The 22330-nt window shown below is 43.0% G+C and overlaps 1 protein-coding gene across 1 annotated transcript in view; it reads left to right on the top strand.

The window, feature by feature from the left end:
• Positions 1-8477: 8477 nt before the first annotated feature.
• ITGB6 (integrin subunit beta 6) overlaps positions 8478-22330 on the top strand; it is a 128859-nt gene continuing 115006 nt past the window's right edge. Inside the window, exon 1 of the mRNA XM_027590925.2 lies at positions 8478-8724. The gene's annotated coding sequence lies outside the window, so the exon portion shown is untranslated. The remainder of the gene's footprint in view (positions 8725-22330) is intronic.

The following is a 22330-nucleotide window of genomic DNA, read 5'->3' as shown; positions in this document are numbered from 1 at the left end:
TGTTTCTACTGAAAAGAAGGAACTGGGCTTTGCCAAGCAAGCTACAGTTTGTTGTTAGTGCTCTGGTGCCTTGAATGTTGTTCTAGTGGACACCCACTGCCCTTGTGGGGCCCACCAGGCTGCTCCTGGCCAGCATCCGCACCCCCCATCTCCCCAGTCCTACCGGCTCCCACCCCTCAGCCCCAGTAGTAGCCTCCACTCCTGGCCTGACCACAGGGATCATGGGTCTCTCACAGGCTCGGCCCCTTGAGCCCAAAGAATCCCTGCAGTAGTCAAATGTTGCCACCACCTGGGAGGGATGTGGGAGTTCTTCGGACCTTCTACTCCTCATTCACTGACAGAACTTGAGAGGGTGGGGCAGATAAGGTGGCACATTCGGACATTATTCTGATGCTGAAGCTGAAGGTGTCCCCGTATGTCCTCCTTTTCACTGTATGGAGAAGTTGGGACCGTGTCTTCATCTTCTTTGGGTCTTCCCTTTCCCCAGCCCCACTCCCAAGCCTAGTGGAGTCCCTCAACACACAGGGTACCCAACTGGCCACTTACCCAAGCAGCAACTCTATAGCCACTGGGGACAGAGGAGGTACCCTGTCTTAGAACTCAGTATGTACCGTTCTTAGGACTCTGTACTGCCACCTGCCAGAAAATTGTCAGAACAACCATATAGATCGGCAATGTCTGCGGGAATGTGATCCTCCAGAGTTGTTCTCACTGTAACCGGCAGTCTGTCTGTCTGATGGATAAGTAAAATTCAATACTTCTACTCAAATCTCATGTTGGCCAATAATCCCAAACTCTTAAAATGGGGTTACCAAGAGGTGCTAACAAAGAACAATTGTCTACAAGAACTTTAATTACTCCCTTTGGGTGGGAGATCCACCAAATAGTTCAGATCAGCCAGAAACTGCCAGCAAAAGGGGCTTAATGGATTTTCATGAAACGGCCAGTGATAGATGTGAATTTTGCCATAGCTTACTGATTTTTTTCCATGTGGAACTCGAGGGGCTGCCAGTTTGAAGACTAGAGCAGACACAAATCAATGTGTATCCTTCCAGTTGTCCGTGGTGAGGGTCTGGGAGAAGGGGACTGAGGGAGTGTTGACCATGACCCTGAGCCTGTGATAAGGGTCACTGCACAGGGTCATGCAGGGTGTGTTTGGCTGAGGAGGGCGAACGAGGAGCCCCCCAAAACTATGCATTGAAAGGACTGCTCAGTCCATGGAAGCCACCTTTCTCTCATCTGACGGCCCACAAGCGATGTCTTTTTCTAATTCTCACAAGGACAAGTGCTGTGCAAGACATTCAAACTGTTGCCACAAAGCCAAGCCTAGTATCAGTAGTTCTCTGAAACTAACAGCTCGGTGCTACCCCCAAAGCTGAACACCCTGGCTCATCTGACCATGACTTCTTTCCTTCTATGTTAAATTGTTTATAACCCTATAGGTCAAATGACATTTCTGCTTTCTAAGCTCAGCACAATGACTTCTTCATGACCTGGATATTCTCCGTTTGTTCCTCCAACTTGCTCTTTTTAACTCTCTATGTCCTCGGAGACTGACCATTGGGGGCAGCATCAAGCAGGCTCCCTGGCTTCCATCTGGGTTTGGCCAATGCCGAGTCCCTGCAGAAAGATGGTGGGTCGGAGGGAAGATCCTATGAGGCTTATTGCCCCCGCTTCCTCCCCATGAGCCACGGGTTGGCACGGTCCCTGTCATGGGTTGAATTGTGTCTCCCCTCCATCCCCCCCCATAATTCATATGTTGAATTATATGTCCCCAGTACCTCAGCATGTGGCTGTATTTGGAGACAGGGCTTTTAAAGAGGTAATTAAGTTAAAATGAGGTCATTGGGTGGGCCCTAATCCAATGCGACTGGTGTCGTCATAAGGAGAGGAAATTTGAACACAGACATATGCATAAAGGAAAACCTATGCAAAGACGCAGGAAGAAGATGCTCATTTACAAACCAAGAGAGCAGCTTCAGAAGAAACCAACCCTGCCAGCACCTTGAGCTTGGACTTTTAGCCTCTACAACTGTGAGAAAATAAATTTCTGTTGTTTCAGCCACCCAGTCCCGGTACTTTGTTAGGGCATTCTGAGCAAACTTATTACAGTCCCTCTGCCAGAGTCACAGGTGCAGACCATGCTCCCTCTCCTAGAAACACAGTTCTCTCCCTGGGCTTGGGTCACTGCTCTGTCCCAGAGCCCAGGCTGAGGGGAAGGAAGGAAGGGCTCCCTGCTCTTGCTGCCCCATCCTGGCTGGTTTCCCTTTGCTACCCACCTTCTTTAAACTCCCTTCAATTACCCCATTAGTGTGCACCAGGACTTACTCGCAGGAACTTTGACCCATCCACTTGTCTCCCTCACAGTTTGCCTGAGTTGTTGCTAACGTGTATTTCTACCTCGCTGAAACACAGCAGAGCAGTTCACAGGGTCACTGGGTGAGGGTGAGACGGCCCCTCTGCCACCGTACTTGTAAAAAAAAAAAAAAAAAAATCGAAATCTCCTATGGTGACAAGAAGCTGTTGGAATATGCAACCCAGCGGTGAGCCTTGCGAAAAAGAAAGACACCGAGTCTGTGTGCAACCGAGGTAAAGCTGACGCTTGTACCGGTGAGTAAGAAAGTGGCTGCTTTGAAAAATTCATGCTGTGGAGAGAATACTTGGCAAATGGACATTTAGAATTGTTTCCACCATTGTATAAGTTTGTTTCTGAAATCAATGTTTCCTCTGTGAAAACATTCTGGTATGTACACATTTTTAAAACTGGGAAGTGGGATTTTTCTAAATGATTTAAAAATCTTTCAAATGTATCATTTCAGAGAGCTTCAAGCGTATCTATCTAATCTATCATGTATCCATCTATAACAATGTGTATCAACTAGGTAGGCTCCCTTGCCTTCTGACTTTCTCTGGGTCTGGTCAATAAGAAGCACTTCTGATTAGAGTTTAAGAGCAGTTGATTGATGCTAAGGGAGATGGAAATTTATTAGTAAACTTTCAACAGAACCTTTGCATTAGCTGGTGTATGTGGCTGAAAACATGAGTCACGATGGAGTAATTACAGACAACAGTGTGCTTCTTGCATTATCTTTGGAGCACTGTTTTGAGCCATGGAAGTCACTAAAACCAAGTATTAAAATAAACTGCACTTAGAATCAGACTCCTGAATCCTTATCATCAGGCTTTTTGAGTGAGCATATTCAGCTCGGTCACATGTAAATATAAAATGAGCATATGACACTAATAGCATAGTAAAAGCAAAAAGTTTTTTTTTTTTTTTTATACCGGGGAGAAAATAACTTAATATTGTTTCATCTTTTAAAATTCTCTCTCTGTGTGATTTAAACTAACGTATTAGTTCAATAGTACATGTATATTTGTGAATAAATAATAAATATTGGGAATATCTGCTTAAAATCTTTTACCAATTCTGGCGAACCATCCAAAAAGCTTGGAGACCACTGAGCATTAAAGCATAAGGGGCTGGAAAAAACAAAAACAAAAAAACACACACCACCAGACCCAGAATCTTAGAACTTCAGTTTCACAATTCTATCTTGTTCGAACCATTTTTAAGAAAAGGAAGGGGGAAAACAGGAAAAATGTGTGACAGGATAGCCAGCGCCTACAGCTTTCCACATGAGCTAGGACAGTCCGCTCCTTTGGTTGAACAGCTACCTCTCAGAGAGTTTTGGAAATATTCGGAATGTGGTGGGAGGCCCAAGGGACTACCCAGCAGTAAGAACCTAAATGAAAGCCTTCCAAAAACAACCGGCAAAATGAGGGTCAGTCCCTCCCCAGCTCCACCTCCTGGCCAGGGCTGGGCGGGAGGGGTTCAGCCATCTTGTCTAACTCTGCTGGCATCTTGCGTGGATTGCTGAGGTCACAGAGGGTGTGGGCCTTGGAAATCAAGGTTGTCACAGTGTGTAATGTTTGGAGGTGACAGAAGACACTCTGGTCACTGTCAGAGAGAATAACTGTTTGACTAGACAGGGGACAATGCCTCTGGTAATCAGCTCAGCATGTCTTTTCTCCAATGCCTTCCAGCAAAACAAGAACCCAGCTCCAGGCAGAGCGCGGGATGATATGCATATTTATCGCCCGGCCTTTCAGGCAGAAGGCAATGAAAACACTTTGGTGGAGTGGAGACATCACTGTGAAATTTTGAAATCAAAGCTGCTTCCAAGCTGTTTTCTGTTATTGTTTTTCAGGCTTCCTCACTGATTAAAATTAAAATCTAGTTACAAAACAAGCGACCTGGAGAGACATTCACTTGTCTACATCTCTACAAATCCATCCTGCTGCCTCCAGCTTTTCTCCTTAAAGCAGAGGGAATCCAAATCAACTTCTCAGCACTGAAGGTGCACCAAAGCAGTTTCATCTCCCTATAGAAGCCTCTAAAGGAAATTATCTGAATGCTTGAAAAATCCAGGCTTCATTGCAATTATCTAAACGGAGTTGTTGGGTGAGGTTAACAAGACATCCTTTCTGCTATCCACGTTCAGAGTCGTGTCCGTGCGAAATAAGTACTGGGGACTTGTTGTTTTGTTCCTAATGTCCATTAAATGGTAGTCCGATCAGCAATTAACGGGATTTGTAATCTAGGTAAGGTGAGCCTATCTCTGAGTTTTGTTAAACTCCTTTATTCAGCCTCCAGCTCAGTTTACAGGGGACCTCCTAAATCTCAAGAATCTCCAGCTGAATGGAAGGACAAATTGCTCTGCCCAAGCCACACTCAGTGGGGCCAACACTGGCAGACATTGCTGTCATACGGGACTGGGACCTCCAAACTGGGTTTTCCTTCTTTCCACCCCTGCAAAGAATAAGAAGGCCACATGGTTCCATGTCATTTTTCCATGACTACCTTCCAAATGGATACCTGGGGGCATCCAAACCCCCTCCAACTGGGAGGCATTTGCCATTTACTCCATATAATGCACTCCAGCAAAACCCGAGTTTTCACTGTAAGGAATGAAGCACGCACTTTGATCCATTTGGCTTTTCGAAAAATGAAGGTGACGCCTTGGTTTACTGAGGCTTGCCTACTCTACTCTATAATGCCAACAGATTATTGGGCCGCGTGGCAGGCTTGTCTGTCATGTTTTGTGGCCAGGGCAATTCCCAGCTTGGCTGGAGAGCTGAGAGTGGAATTTTAACTATGAATTTCCTTGTGTTGAATAGGCTAAAGTCAAAAGTCCACATTCTGCTTCAGATATGCATGAACAACTTCCACTGAAGTTACTCATGTATATCTGAGTTTACTTAAAACACTCCAACACTCAGTCGCTACTAAATAGCATTCCTCTTTAAAAAGAAAAAATCTTTGTAATGTGCATGTGAGAGGGTGAAACAGCATGTGTCAATTAACCAAAAATTCACTCAGTTTGAGGAAATGTTTGACTTTTAGAGGAACAAAGCCATTTGGACAGTCCTGCTCACTTCCCTCTCTATACGTACCACCATGGAGCCTCTCTGGGTTTACCTTAGAGGTTCATTTGCCTAGACCCTCCTGGTTTTTAGGGGTAGCTGTGGAAGAGTGCAGCGCACGGGCCTGGATTCAAGAAGCAAGATCAAGTCCCACCTCTGATAATAGTTGTACAGACTTGGGCAAGTCAATCTTTCCCAGTACCTATTCATCTGTATGTAAACTGTTGACTTTGCAAGGTTATTGTGTGAATTCAATAGATAATGGGTGTTAAATTTGTTTTTTGATTCAGAAGTATTTTGCCTGTTTTATAAGGAAAAAATGTAAACAAACAATCAAAAGCCCAATAATGATCGAGACAGTAGGGAGAAACTTACAGTCAAACAATGGTAGTGCAAAAATATGTTGGTATAATTCCTATGGAAGGCAACTCTAATGCATATTGCATTGAGTATTTAAATGCAATATTTAAATGAGTACATAAAATTGTCTTCTTTGATCCAATAATTTCACATATGAGAGTTTGTTGTAGGAAATACAAAATTTAATAATAATGATGATGATCACGAAGGGCAACCTCTTTGTGTAAAGATTTTCTTTACAGCATTTCCTCTCATGGACAACACGTGGAAACAACCAAAATTTTAAGCAAATAAAGGAATGTTTAAGTACACCATTACAGGCTTTGGATGATGCTTAGATTAAATTCTTACAATTTTAAAGGAATAAAAAAATGGATTCAATGGGTAATGGGTATAAGAAAGCCAGAAGTTGCTTTGGACAGAAGGACTATATGAACTTTTGACCCTCTTTGCATTCCTAATACCTTATACATAGATGAAACTCAGGTTATATTAAGTGGATTTTTTTAAGTGGGATACCTTAGCTCCTAATTAACTAAAAAACACTCTGCTCAACTAACTTTCCAATTAATCAAAGCTTTACCTTAATTAGCCCTGTAAAATAGTTTTGAAATATTTTTCCCAGAGGTTACTTCTTATTTTTCCATTCAGTTATCTGTAAGATCATAGATATTCAGGAACTAGTACATTTGGCATTTGGTCAAATAGCAAGAACTTGGATTTAGCCATTGAGTATCACAAGGCGCAACATCAAAGGAATTTTCCAAAGTTGCTCCCCACATACAGCCCAGCCCATGTCATTTGATCCTCAAGAATGCAGGATCATTCAGGCCAAGCAGCCGAGCAGCAGGAGATGAATGTCCATGGCAGGGAAGCCAAAGTATACATTTTCACCAACAGGAGAATGGGTACAAGCCAAACAAGGAACGGATGGCACACTTTAACGGTAGATGGCAGTTTTCAGAGAAAACCTGTCAGTGTATCAGAGTGTATACATTGGCATTTGAGTGGTATGGAAAAATCAAACATTTCCTCAAACTGAGTGAATTTTTGGTTAATTGACACATACAGTATATAGAGTGTATCCTTATGTATACATAAGGAGGGGGAAACAATCCATAAAACCTTCTTAATATACAGAAATAGAATAAAGCATCCAAAATAGGCAACTACGTGGGTATTTGGTTCTCTAACTCACTGGAAGTAACATTTATTGCCAACTTCAGTGGTATTCTTTGTGATAATATTATGAAATACCATTTTGTATTTCTAGCATGTCCTACAGGTCTCTCTATGGCTCACTATGAGCAGAGCACCATGCTCAGCACACAGTGGAATCGGTCCCCCCAGGAAATAGAAGATAGTCAGTGTTGGGGCAACCCACAGAGGAAATGAATTTTGCAGAGAAGGAATAATTTAGTCCGTTCTTGAATTCCAAATCGAAGTGTTTCCTCACATATGAGTTTACTTAATGAGCAAAAGGAATTAAAAGCTCCTTGAAAATTCCTTGGTATCATAGAGGTTCAAAATGAAAGGTTGTTTATAAATCTTCTAATAATCCACCATACACAAGACACACATTCTTTATAGACAAAGAGATAGCTCAGAGACATTAGGAATTGTTCTGAGATCAAATATACAGTAAGCGGTAGAGTCAGGATTCAGACCCGGTCCCCCCCCCCCCCCCCCCCGTTGCTCTTGCTTCCATACCACTCAAATGCCACATGGCTTGAAAGCTGCCAGACCTCCACCCATACTGCTCATCAGCCATTCAAGAAATGATGTGGCACAGTAGAAAGTGCTCTGTCAGACTGAATGCCACAAAGTCAGACTGAGGTTTAAATCCTAACTCTGTCACTTACTAACGAGTGACCTTGGACAAGTCAACGAATCTCTAAAGCGAGGCCATCCACCCATCACACAGCGTGGGGGTAAGAATTAAGTGAGATAACGTATCTCCAGCGCGGAGCGGGGGGCCTGGCACACCACGGGCGGCTCAGGGAGCAGCGTCTATCATTAAAAACATATGGCCTCCTTGAAGGCGGGCCCAAAGCCCTGCACTTTCGGTTTCAGCCTCAGAAGAAGAGTGTGGTCCAAACACTTCATCCTTCTTCACAAAAGCGGTATGGATATCTCTTCTCAGCTGTGCCCAACTGGAATAAATCCAATCCAATCTGGACGTTTAGTGTTTGGCACCATCGTTAATACTAATCTCACCAGTTTTTATTTTCATTTTCTAGTTTATCCAAACAAGCCATTTTTAGAGGCTAGTAACTTTAAGCCAGAGCTGCCAATAAAATAGACTTATCTTGAAAACACCAGGATCCTTTTGAAGGAATGTAAATATAAATAACACACACGATACAGGAAAATTTGATAGGCGTTTGGTCATTGGTTTGGATGCCAGCTCAACTCTAAATTTGCCCAGTACTATTTTGGGGTATTAAAATCTATATGTGCTTCATGTCCCAGCCACTCTGCCATCCATTAGGTTTGAATGTCCTTTATGGAATGAACTTGATCCCCCCCACCCCCCACCCCCGCCTTACTTTTTGGTCTTTCTCCAGAGCAGCTAATGCGCTGGCATAGTTCTGCCATTTGTCAGCCAGAAGTCTGGTTACACATTTGCTCGTCAATCTAAACCTAACCTATTCTCATACGAGCACTTGGGGTTTCATGTAAATCAACCAGACATTCTGTCGTTCACCAGCAATATCTCTCCATAGTAGACTACACCAATGTGCCTTCATGAAATATTTCACTATGTTTGTGGAAGAAATATTCAAATGAACATGCTTTTTCAGGAATGGTGACACCAGAATGTTATAAATCTGTTCATTACCACAACAAGGATAAATGGTATTTCTGCCAAAGACTTGATAACGGGTGCAGTAATGCATCTCAGCACTTTCTGAAATTAAAGGTCTGCCCTGAGAGGTAAGTAGTAAAATGCATGACTAACAAACGCAAACCCAAACTTCGCAGCTAAAGTTTTCCTTGTCCGTGTAATTGATCGTTTCCGACAGACGGTGCCTTAGGAAGTTCATAACGTTACTTCTATTCTCTGGATATTAATGTCCAGGTGAGGCGGACCCCACGGTTTGTAAAAGGGCGGTTCCTCATTAATTTAGCATGCTTTCTTGTGATTTTTCTTACATTTGAGTTCATACACGCTTTTAACAGCTGTACTTCAAAAATCTGCTATGGTTTAAGGGCAGTATTTCACGGAATTATTAGTTCATCATTCAGGAAAATATTTTAACCTTCAGTTGAATAGTGTCTGAAGCAGCTTTTTAAGATACTTGTTTCTGGTTATAGTGATTAACTGTTAATTCTTTTTAAAAATAGGCAGTTTGACTCTGGCCTTCACTAGGTTTTTTGGCATTTTCAAGGGGTCACAAAGGAACTAAAGAACTGGGAATTTAAACAAGAAGAATTATCAGTTCTCATCGACAAGTGCATGACATTGGGTCAGTTAACTTCGGTGTTACTAGATTGTAAAATGATGTTGTAATGTAGACCTGATTCATGAGAACTATGGGAAAAACGAAGAGGGGAAGGCTGCCAGTCTAGGATATTTGCCTGGTATCATTACTATTCACTTTGAACACTGGAAGTATGACTACCAGTGCTGTATATAAAAAAAAAAAAATCCAAATCTGTGAAAGATTATTCATCCAAAGAATGTGTCCTCTAAAATTAAAGACTCACAGAGTTCTATCGAATTGGCTCTCAACATGCCTAAAATGTACAGAATACAGATTCTGGTCAGAGAGTAATGGTTTTCCTTTACTGTTTTGGATTCTGAACAGGCTCAGCAGATCACAGATAAAGTTTTTTAGCCCTGGGTTTCAAACATAAAGTGACATGTTCACAATATAAAGATTAGTGTGTACCTAAGTAAAATTCTGCGCCTTGGGGGAAATGCAGAAATGCCTTCCTCTTCAGTCTCTTCATTCTTGTGCATTCGGAGATAGCCTTTTCCTCTATCTGACTTACTCCCTCTAGTGTTTTCTGGATGAAGTACAGGAACTAAAGCTCCATTTACACACAAACAAAAAACGTTACTGCAATCTCTCAGTATTATCCCCAGTTATCATACACTAAAGCACACTTACCACCAGATGTTGTGATGTGAACACTGAGTGACTGCAAGGACTTTTTATCGGAGAGTCGCAAACTTAGCTTCCTGTATTCCAACGTCAGATCCCCAAAGTAGGCATTGACTTCTAATCTGTTAGGGTTACATTCCTTCTCTGCCTTTGAACCCTTATATTCTAATTCACTTTTATTGATATGCAGAAGAGGAAAAGATTCTCTAATGAACTAAGGCACGCAAGCAGGCATTTCTCTGATATATGTTCCAAGAATAGAACGTAACGCTTTGATTCTTCTAAGTTACCCAAGAGGTTCAAGGTGTTTTGCCTCAAGAGAAAAGTGATTAATTTTTTTAAATAGCCTTATGGAAACACTGCATATTTTCTGCCACAGAAGCCCTTAGTGAAACCAGGAAGAGTAGCTTCTTGGGAAATGTACTGCTTATGGGCACTTTTTCTTTACAGAGAAGAAAATATACTTCCAAAGCTGGCAGCTGCCGTTGCTGCTACTTTGGAAACCAGCCACAGCTGATGTGAGAGCTATCTATAGGCCAAGGTCATCTGGGGATCTCCCCAGCCTGCTTACAGAGATGGCACCCATGCTTCGTTGGAGCGCATGGGCTTGCCAGTCCAGCCCAGGGAGCTATTTTCAGTTGAAGTTCCCACAAGAAGGCCCTTGATCGTCCTTCATGCCGCTGACAGTCACTTTTATACTTAACCATTCTCAGCCACAATCTGCTTGATACACTGGCCTCTTCTCCCCTTTATAACATCCCACCTGTTTCCAGACCCCCAGAGGGGGGGTCACAGGTGTGACCAATGATAATATTAAAACTGACCTTTACTGATCTTGGTTGAACAACACAAAGCTCACTGATGCACACAGCTCTACTACATCAATCCACCAGCCTCTAATCCCTGCCAGGCCTTGTCCATTCAGATCCTTAGAGATCTCTCCTCTTCCACTGTCATTACATTTCATCCACTTTTGCCTAGATTGCTGGAGTAACTTTCCAACCAATCTCCCGCCTCCAATTCACCAACATTCCACCATTGGTTATATTTCAAAATTACAAATCAGAATGCATAACTCTTCTTTTTTATATAAGATTTTATTTATTTATTTGAGAGAGAGCACGTGTGAGAGTGTGCAAGCACGAGCAGGAGGGAAGGAGGCAGAGGGAGAAGCAGACGCCCGCTGAGCAGGAAGCCTGACAATGCGGGGCTCTATCCCAGGACCCTGGGATCATGACCTGAGCCGAAGGCAGATGATTAACTAACTGAGCCACCCAGGCGCCCCTGGAATGCATAACTCTTCTATTTAAAACTGTTCCTTGGTTCCCCATCACCTACCAGATAAATCTCATACTTTCTAGACTGGCATTCTGCCTACTTTTCCAGGTTCATCCCTTATCATTCCCTTCTTGCCATCTTTCTATCACTCCCTTCATCACATAGATATACCCCTTCCCTCAAACCTGTCATGCTCTCCCATGTCTTTAGATCTGTCTAGTGATCTTATCTCCCTAGTGATCTTCTATACTTATTCCATCAAGATTCAGTTTGAGCATTATCTTTTTGATGGAGCTTTCCCTGACACTCTTCCAAAGCTCCCAACCAGCTCACACACACATTTGTGCAGTTAGTCCCTCCATCTATGATGCTCCATAGGCCACGATCGACTCTTAGTTCTTGTATCACTACACACACGCCACACACACACACACACACACACACACACACACACACACCATAGAAGCACAGATTTTGGACTCTCCCCTACTAGGCTCTGAGGTTCTTAATGTAAGAATCTTATATTATTGATTTTTGTGTGTGTTCCCAACAACTACAGCCATACTTAAAGCAGTATATACATTTTGTTGTATTAATAAAAATATGAATCTCACAAACAAATCAGCCACATCCAGAAAAGGATATTTTAATTTAAGTCCTGTCTTTACCTGTGCCCTTTGCTAAACAGAACTTGATTTACCAGGTTCCCAGCTGAGTTGTGGTCTAAGGACTGATATCTGAACTTCAGGAAAGCTGATGTTTTTGCCAATAGATGAACTACAAAAATATTGGGGACCGGGAAATTAGGTCAGAGGAAAAGAGTCAGGAGCAAGGACGTGCTGGGGCTGGGGTGTGCTGCCCAATGAGCACAGTCCAATTCTGGAAGACTTTGGAAACAAAGGAGCTGTTAAAATTGAGGCAGACACCATGCATGGTTCATACATATTGTATGCCTCTCGGCTGTCTCTTCTCTTACTCACATCCCTACATACTCTGGTCTTCCATGCAAATTCTCAGCTTAGATCTAGGCTTAACCTGGTAACCTTGACTCCAAGATCAATTACCAGCATAGCTCTTGCCTTTCTAGGTGAGTCATTCTGCCCCCACCCCCCATAGAGTTTTCCCCAAGACAGATACTTCTTCAAGAGACTGCTGAGGTTGAACTAATCTCTGCCTACCTTAAGTGACATTTGGGAGTCACAGTTTATGACACACAGTCTTCTCTGTACCTCCTTGTCGCACCAAGTGTCAACCCTGCTTAAGCTCTGCTCAAAGCTCAAGCAGATGTTGATCCTCTCCAACTGAAAAATTGACTCCTAGAAAAGTATTTTGACCATGAAGCTCTTCTGGTTAGCTTCCATATCTAAACTTCTCTTACTCTTCATCTTTCAAACTCTCCATTTTTTCATTATCTTATTATTAAAAAAAAGTTTACTGAGCCTTTCTTTACTGAGCCATATCTAAACTTCTCTTACTCTTCATCTTTCAAACTCTCCATTTTTTCATTATCTTATTATTAAAAAAAAGTTTACTGAGCCTTTCTTTCTTTATTCTTTAGACCTGAGGCATGGACAGTAAACAAGACAAGCATAGTACTTCTCCTCAAGAGCTTGAGGTCCGGCTATTTCTCTGTTGTCCCTTGAATCTGACCTATATATAGGAATCTGTGTGCACTGAATACACTCACACCTGCCATCCCTCTGGGCCCATCTGAATTCTTATAATTCATAAAGGTTCCATTCAAGTCTTCCCACCAATATCTGGTGTTGTCTCCCTCTTATAGCAGGGTGTATTAAGAACTGGCTAAGGCACTATATCTAAGGATGCTGTGTAGAGAACCAGTGATGATCTTAAGGAAGCCTCTAGTAGTATCTCCAAGGGCTCTGTCATACCTATAATTTGTATCAATTGTATGTTTTGATATACAAAGAAAGGGCATGCTTACTCCTTGTGTGAATAGCATGGGTGGGTAAGAAAGATATCCAACCACAGAATCAAGATGTATTTGTTATCTTTTGCTACATAGCAAACCACACCAAAACTGAGTGGCTTAAACAACAAGTATTTATTATCTTGTAGTTTCTTTAGTTCACAAATGCAGCAGCAACTTAGCTGGGTGTTTCTGGCTCAGGGTTTCTCATGTAGCTTCAGTCAGGATGTGGGTCAGGGCTGCAGTCATCTGAAGCCTTGACTAGGGAAGAGGATCTGCTTCGAATCTGGCTCTCTCACATGGCTGTGGGCAGGAGACTTCGGTTTCTCACCATGTAAGCCTGTCCATAGGCTGCATGAGCATCCTCAAGATGTGGCACAAACTTACCCCAGAAAGAGCAAGCCAAGAAAGGAAGAAAGTTACAGTTTCTTTTAGGACCTAATCTTTAAAGTCACATACCATCACATCCACTTTATTCTATTTATTAAAAACAAGTCACTAGGTCCACCTGTATTCAAGGAGGGGAATTAAGCTTTACCCCTTGAAGGGAGGAGTATTCAAAAATTTTGTGAATGTATTTTAAAACCATAGAAGCTGCTAAAGAATTTTGAAGATTGGCACTATGGCCTAAATCTAATTTTCGGGTGTGAAAGACATAATTTTACAACAGTCTGAATGAAAATTCTTATGAGTTTTAGTCAACAAAGGGCCTGCTCCAAAAGTCAACATGATCCTAGGCCACATGAAAATCCAGGTGCCATCTGGGGTGAGGAAGTGAGTCATGCCTCTTTTACTCTGTTGGGGTCAGACCACAACGGAGAGCTGTATTCAGTTCGGCGCACCACGTGGAGACATACTGGGGCCCAAGTGAATGATGCAAGTAGGATGGTCAAGAAATTTGGAATCATGTCCTATAAAAAGGTTGTTGAAGGAACAAGAGAAGTTTAAGCCAGAGAATCCTTAGGTATGCTGTGTGTGGTCATTATGCTCAAGAATGTGAAGAACTTCCATGTACAGAGATAGACTTGTTCTACTCACCTTGTGCTGTAGCCAGAACCACTGGGTTGAAGTCATAGGAGAGACACTATGGATCGATGTAAAGAAAGCATTTCTAAGAGTCAAAACTGACCTAAGATGGAAGCGACTACCTTCAAGGGCTACTGGTATTATCAGAGGCATTAAAACAGTCAGAGGGCTGACTTGGCACATAGGAGGAGGGAACCAGTATGGTGTCCTTGCATAGCGATTCTGTGATCTCACAGGCACTTTCCTCATGTCTCTGTGGAGTTATCATTACCTCAGCATGGAGTAAATTGATGGCAATGGGCAGACTCTATTCTTCAATTGGATTGGAGAGCAAGGCATGATTTTGGTTTTTCAAACAAGGATCACTTATTAGCTCACATTTCTATGAGTGGGAAATTTGGGCTGGGCTCAGCTGGTTGGTTCTTCTACCAGTCTCATCTAGGCCAGATGGTTGGTCTAGGATGAACCTCACTCACATGACTGGTGGTTAATAAGTTGTCGCTGGGGTGTTGAGCTTATTTTTATGGTGCTCTCATGGATCCAGTGAAGGAAGAGCTGGTACGCTGCAATGCACCAATGCTTTTCAAGTCTCTACTTGTATTATGTTTGCTAATATTCAATGATCAAAACAAGTTACATAGTCAAGCCCAGAGTCAAATAGATTTCTTGATGGAAGGAGTGGCAAAGAGGCCAGCACACAGGCCAGAAAGGTATTTATGACCATTTTGCAATCTACTACAGAGACCTTTTCAGATTTACCTGAATGAAGCCCACATGTTACTTTGGAGATCCGTCTGCTTTCCTTGAGAATCAAAACTCACCCACTGGTGCATCACTCTGCATAATCCAGACCACATGAAGGGTGTTCTCTCTGTCATGATGAGCCCAATGACAATATGGCGTAACCATTGCCCAGAAGCCATGTACAAAGAGCTCAGATCATCCCTATGAGTGGGCAAAATGGAGGAAACCTCAGCCTTCAGGGGGAGCCTCCCATCCACTTGGGAGAAACAGAAGGACAAGACAAACTTAAAGAAATCTAAGAGACCAAAACAGCAACATACTCCATGACCTGTGTAGGGAAGAATGGTGTTTTAGAGGAATTTGAAGATATATTCTGGGCCCCCATTTTCACTCAGGAATAAGGCAACATGGCACTTAATAAGCAGCTGCTCCCTGGTGATAACCCCCAAGCTCTGCGACTGGACACAGCCCCACCACTTCCGTGTAGCATCATTCCCAGTTGTTTCTTAACTCTGCGGTTGGTTGTCATTTGAATTGGCACTTAACCCTACTGTTGTCTTACAGGAGAGTTGAAGAAGATACATTTGTCTCTATGAAAAAAAAAATGTAAAAACTGAATATAGACCAACAGGGCTGTGATTTTGTGGAGAAAATAATATTCCTGTTTATTAAATATACAAAGAAAATGTATCTGTGTCCAAAAAAGATACCTTAAGAAGCTGTCATGAAAACAGCTTCATGCCCTCATTCATTCATGTTGCCCACCTGGCCCCTGTAGTCATTTGAGTTTTCTACTCTTGATGAACAAATATTCACCATATTTTCCAAGCTAAGTCTTTAATAACTTGTAAGGTTTTGCTTCTTGCTGCACCCTTGGCTTTGTGTAAGATGAGGTAGGGGGAGTTTTCAATAAATATTTGACCAATTGATAGCATGGGGTCAAGTTTCTGGGAGAAAATAAAGATGAGGGAAAAAGACCTCCTTCTTCATTTAGATAATGTTTTGTCAAACCCAAATGGCTGATTCACAATGATTAGATAATCATTGTATTTTAAGCAGGGACAGCTGGAGCTTACTGCGTGTCTCCTGCCCAGTCTTTATTCCTTCTATAAAGGCAGGAAACAGAAGGGCTCTGCATATAGCAGTCACAGACACTCATCAAAGACAGACCACTGACATGGAACGTCACAAGGAAAGGCTTGCTGACCCAGTGTTGGTGTTTGGGAGCCACATGCAGGCACACGCTAAGGAGCGTGGTCAGCAGCCCTCTCCCTTCATCTTTTGGGGATGGAGGCTGAGGAAAAAGGCTCCCTCAGTTTCCTAACAAATGATCTATTTTGGTGAAGTAAGAAAGGGAGGGCTGTCCCACAGTTGGCCAGTGAGTCGTATGCCAAGCTGTCGTGATGTTAGTATTTCATGCCACTCATTCTAACAGAAACTCGCCTGGCTTTTTTCCATTCCTTTTAGCGAGATTGTGGTTGTAAATCAGCAAGAGTGTCCTGGAGGCTCCTGCTTCAGGTTGGTTGTCCGGAACAGTCTAAGAGGAAGAATCTTCAGAATAATTTAGAATCTGAGTCTAAGAGGGAAGGTCAATTTTGCTATTTAGAACCAGAGCACTGTACCAAACTTGGCTTTGAAGGGATGCTCTAAATGTCAGCCTTGGAATTTGAATTCAGAATATCAAAAAAACACAGTAGTTCATACTTTTACTGCCATGAGACTTAGTTCAAGTTCTCAGCTCTGACCGCTGAACATTCTCTAAATTGGGGAGGCCCCTTTAATAATAATCCCCTGTGGATTGGTAAAATGCTTTTTTACTCATAAGAAGAGTTCCATTTGTAGCTCCAAGAGGAACATAGGGTGGGTGTTCTTTCTCCTTTCTTTTTTTTCCCTACTTCTCCCTATTTCCCATACCCTCCACCCCCCCAGAAACTACTTTTCTACCCTCTGTTTCTGTGAGTTTGACATTTTTTGTTTTTTAAAATTCCACATATGATGGAACTAGAGGGTATATTATGCTAAGCAAAATAAGTCAATCAGAGAAAGCCAATTATCATATGATCTCACTGATATGTGGAACTTAAGACACAAAACAGAGGATCATGGGAGAAGAGAGGAGAAAACAAAACAAGACAAAATCAGAGAGGGAGACAAACCATAAGAGACTCTTAATCATGGGAAACAGAGGGTTGCTGGAGGGAAGGGTGATGGACATTGAGGAGGGCATGTGATGCAATGAGCACTGGGTATTATACAAAACTGATGAATCATCACTGATGAATCAGGCCTCTACCTCTGAATCGAATAATACATATATGTTAATTAATTGAATTTAAATTAAATACATAAAATAAAATTCCACATATGAATAATAACCATGCAGTACTTGCCTTTCTCTGTCTGACTTATCTCACTTAGCATAATGCCCACCTGTGTTTTTGCCAATAGCAGGATTTTCCTCTTTCTCGTGGCTGAATAGTATTCTTGTGTGTGTGTGTGTGTGTGTGTGTGTGTGTGTGTGTGTGTGTGTACATATATATGTATCACATCTTTATCCATTCATCTTTCGATAGGTTGTCTCCACATCTCAGCTATTGCAAATAGAGCTGCAATGAACATGGAGTGCAGGTAGCTCTTCAATATCCTATTTTCATATCCTTTGGATAAATACCCAGAAGTGGCAGTGCTGGATCATATGGTAGTTCTCATTTTTATTTTTTCTAGTCCTACCTCTTAATAACAGTGCCAAAGTACTTTGGCAAGTACCTTAACCTTTCTGGGCCTTTTTTCTTTATCTCTAAAGTAAGAGACGAGGTTATTCAGAGGAATAAATGAGAAAGAATTTTGTAAAGTATTAAGAAGCTCAGTTGGAAACCATGGTACAGGATGCTGAATGGCCAAAGTCACTCACCCAGCAGCTGCAGAATCAGGGCGACAGTCTACACTTCATGACTCAGCACCTAGCCTAGCACCAGGTGACTTGTTAACTGAACTTACATATATTTTCCTATGACATCAGCCCCTCTGAACGAAGGACTGGATTGGTATGAGGCACAAATTAAGTAGAGCATGGAAGGTTGGATCTATCCACTTCCTACTGCCCTGATCAGTCTACCCTGCAACTCCTCCAGATTTATCTAATCCCCAGTAAGTCCCAGACGGAAGCAAGACTCAGTCAGCATTCTTTAATGGAAGGAATCTAGAGCAGGAATCTATTATGGCCCCATTATTGGGAAACGTGAGTGGGAAGGGCGCAAGGGGATTTGGACACAATCCATAGATATGGCAACAATCCACAGATGTAAAAATTCACTGTAACTCCCTGCCTGAAACTCTGCTCTGGCCCTGGCCCCTTACCCTCAGCAAATCTGCCTCTTCTCTGGGTGCCTATGAATGCTTCCCCCTCGGTAGGGTCACTGTTAAATTTCACCAGGGACACATTTCACCCTGTCATGATTTCGGCTGCACAATAGCTCCAAAGTCTTAAAGAGGACTCTCTATGGACTTAAAGAAGAAGAACACAGGTGCTGGGTACAAAAGCCAACCCCCTTTTATAACAGCCTCATTCTCGACCAGTTCCATGCTAGTGTTTTCTATCAGGAGCCACTGGAAAAGAAAGAATCAACTCAAGTAATATTTAACTCTGATCACGCTGTTTGCTTTAATTATTAACATTTGGCAGCCAGAAGAAATAACAGCACTTCATCTAAACACTTAAGAAAGAAAAAGGAACAGCTCATACCCCAGCCTTTATAAGATGTTTGAGCAATCATCTTGGATGGGCCCATGCAGTCTTCACACATACCAGCAAACACTGTGAAGTATGATGACTGATTCATTCACTGTGCAAATATTTATTGAACTGGCACAGTTCTAGGTGCTGGCAATGCACTGATGAGCAAAACAGATGACAATCCCTGATCTTGTGGAGCTTATATTCTAGTAGGAAGTGGAGGAGGCAAATATTCAACAACAAACATGATAAATAAGGAAATTACATGGTATGTTAGGAGGTAAGAGAGAAAAATATAGCAGGGTAGGAGGAATGGGGAGGGCTGGGGGGAGAGGGCCCATTTTACATGGGGTGGTCAATGTTGGCCTCATTAACTGGTGACAGTTTAGCAAAGTCTTAGAGGAAGGGAAGGAAGCCAAATAGGTATCTGGAAAGTGGTGCTAGAGACAGACAGAATAGCCAGTGCAAAGGTCCCGTGGTAGAAGCATTGAGTGGAGTGTTGGGAGAACATCAAGGAGACCAGTATGCCTAGAATGGAGTGGGTAAGGAGGAACATAGAGAAAATGAGGTCATAGAGGAAACAGGGACCAGATCAGTAGGACTGATGTATAAGCTTTGTTTTCTTTAGAGAAATGGGGCCATTGGAGACTTTAGGGTCGAGTGATCTGACTTCGGTTTGAAAAGGATCCATTCTGTATGGTTTCATTATATGTTCAGGCAAGGTCACAGAGATAGACCCTCTGCAGTGAAAACAACCACTCCCCCTGCTTTTCCTCCAAGATGTTCAGAGTCGGTAGGCTTCCCGGCTAACACATCCGCATCCCCCACTGAACTGAACTCCTCTGTGGCTCCCTCCTGACTCCCTGACCCTCTGGAAGCAAAGCCCCATCATCTTCATCCCGGCCTCACGTAGAGATGGACAGAGAAACGGAAGGATCTCCTCTTCCCCGGTTTGCAGCTTCCCAGTAATTCTGATTCCACCTAGCAAGATCCAGTAGAGCTAATTAATGACTGTCCTTCCAGTAGTGTCTCCTCACTATGATTAATTCTCGGTCAGAGACAGAAAGCTTGTTCCATTATGGTTCTTTTTAAAAAATTATCATTATTCAGTCTTCCAATACTGGCATGAACTGCGGGTGAATTTCTGAAGTCATGTTACTAAGCTGTCACAACTAGTAATAGAAAAATTCAATTTATAAAGAATTAAGAGAGGCAGGAGAGGCATGCTCTTCGGTTTAGAACAAAGGAGATCAATCCTGGCACAATGGCAGCGTGACATTCGTGGACTTTGAAGATTCCAGCCTTCCTCTTCATTAATTAGAGAGAATCAAGAATGCTGGTGGTTAATTATTTGCAGAAATTGTGCTCTGCAAAAGCAGATGCCAATTCCCTCCAGCCGCCTCCAGCAGCAGCTCGGCATGATAATTAGACCGTGCGTCAGTCCCAGGCGCGGTCTGGGTGGGCAAATACACACTTGGCTGACCACGGCCACCCGCCGTCCCTCAGACTTAGGCAGGGCCCCCGGAGGCCGGCACTGGTCGGAATGGACGGCCCCAGATGGGTCGTGCTTTTTAAAACTCCACATCAAGAAACCTAAGATCAAAGTGTGTGTTTGGTGGGGTCAAGAGGTCAAGGGTATTTGCCAACGGGGTCAGTTGGTTGGTAATCTTGTGTTGCCCGCTTTTATTGCTACTCTTGTGCTAGGATTAAACAATCAATTTTCTTAAAAAAAAAGGTAATTTTAGCTTTTAATGTCTTAATTACACAAGTAACGTATATCCTTTGTATCAAATTGAAGCAATGTGGAAGTGTACAAAGTAAAAAAAAAAAAATGCGGGCTCTGCTGTGCCCCCTTCCAATCCCATCCTCCTGAGAACCATGATAAGGTTTGAGACTTTCCTTCCAGGCTCTTCCGATGCTTCAGGTTAGAGTCTTTGAATTCTTTTCCGACCCACCGGGAACTGACATCTTAACATGACCTTTTAGCATCCCTGCTGCTTTTTCTGTACCTGTGAGATCCACCGCTGTCCTGCTTCGGTGCTTCCACGTGACTCCGCAGCAGATTTAACGCAGGGCAACCTCAACTTGGGAGTCTCGCTGTTGGACTTGACCGCATGGGCTGGCATAAGGAAGCACTGGCCCTTCACTGTGTGATCTGCACATTTCTATGCCGGACACAAGAGGTACATCAGACAAGCCCGACTTGGTGTTAGCCATGCATTGGCAACTAAAGCTATCGAGCCCAGTCTTTAATTTGACAATGGATATTGGGGGGAGGGGGAGAAGATGCACACTCTAAAAGCCATCAGCCCTGCTGAAGTAAACAGATGCCTTTCATCTGCTCATACACCGAGGGGAGGGAAACAGAATGCAGTGCCGCTCTTCCAGAAATAGAACTGTTGCTGCAGTTAGCCCGGGGGCCTCGTGTACCCTAGGTGAGGCAGCAGACAGGGTTGCAGCTCTAACCTGCCCTCCCAAGCATCAGTTTCTTGGGGAAGGTATTCTGAGGACTTCAGCTCTAACGCAGAGCAAGGCTGGGGCAGGGAGGGGTCTGACCGGCATTCAGGAAAAGCTGCAGGCAGCAGAACGAGGGTGGCTTCCTGGCAGGCCTTTCCCCAAATACCCAGATCGCCCTGGGTGTTTTGACATTTGCTGGCATTAAGACCCTGTGGCCATTTCACAGCCCATTTATTTAAGGTATTTGAAACTCTCTCTGCAGGGCAGCTAAGGTTGTAATATTAGCTTAGCAGACATCAGAATTTCTCTTGAGTTACCAAGTCGTTCTGACCACTTCGAGGATGCCAACTCTAAATAGCAGGGAGCAAGCTTTATCTACATCTTGATTAGAGCATGTATTAAACTCGTTTGTGATGATCTGTCTATCAGACTCTCTCTCCTACTGGAAAGTGGTCTCCTTGAGGGCATGTGTTTTAAGCGTTTTGGTGCTGCCAGCACAGGGCCAGAACTGGGGTATAGGTTTTTAACTCAGTTTTACTGAGTTTTGATTATGTGGTATTTGTTTGGTGGCAGGTTTTCTGTGGTGGTGCTGGTAATTGTTCCCATGGATGTAACTTGACACAAGAGATGATGGTTAGTTTTCTGTGTCACTTGGTTAGGCTTGGTTAGCACCCAGTTATGCAATCAAACATTAATCTAGGTGTTGCTGTGAAGGTATTCTGGAGGTGTGATTATCATCTACCATCAGTTGACTTTAAATAAAGGAGATTACTCTGAATAATGTGGGTGGGCCTCATCCAGTCACTGAAGGCCCTACGAGCAAAACCTGAGATCTCCTGCAGAGGAAGAAATTCTGACTCAAGACTGCAGTATCACCTCCTGCCTCCTGAGTTTCCAGGTTGCTGGCTTGCCCTGTGGATTTTGGGTTTGCCAGTCCCCACAAGCGTATAAGCCAATTCCTTAAAATAAATACCTATATGTCTATATCCATATCTAAAATCTCTTATTGGTTCTGTTCCTCTGGAGGACCCCAACGGATACACATCATATACATGAATCCATGTAAAACGCGCCATTCAATCATTCATTTATTTCTTCAGTTCACTCCACAAATATTTTTTGAGTGCCTACTAAGTGCCCCGCATTGTGCTAAGTGCTAGAAATAATGGTCAAAAACGTCCCAGATCTCAAAGAAAGCTTTGACTTAAGGCAAGTCCAGGGCGATGCTGTAGTTTTCCTAAAGAAACAAACCCAGCCTAGAAT

This window comes from Zalophus californianus, chromosome 3, assembly GCF_009762305.2.
Source record: "Zalophus californianus isolate mZalCal1 chromosome 3, mZalCal1.pri.v2, whole genome shotgun sequence".
Taxonomy (NCBI): Eukaryota; Metazoa; Chordata; class Mammalia; order Carnivora; family Otariidae; genus Zalophus; species Zalophus californianus.
The sequence above is the reverse complement of the archived record's forward strand: the minus strand, read 5'-3'. Positions and strand labels throughout refer to the sequence as shown.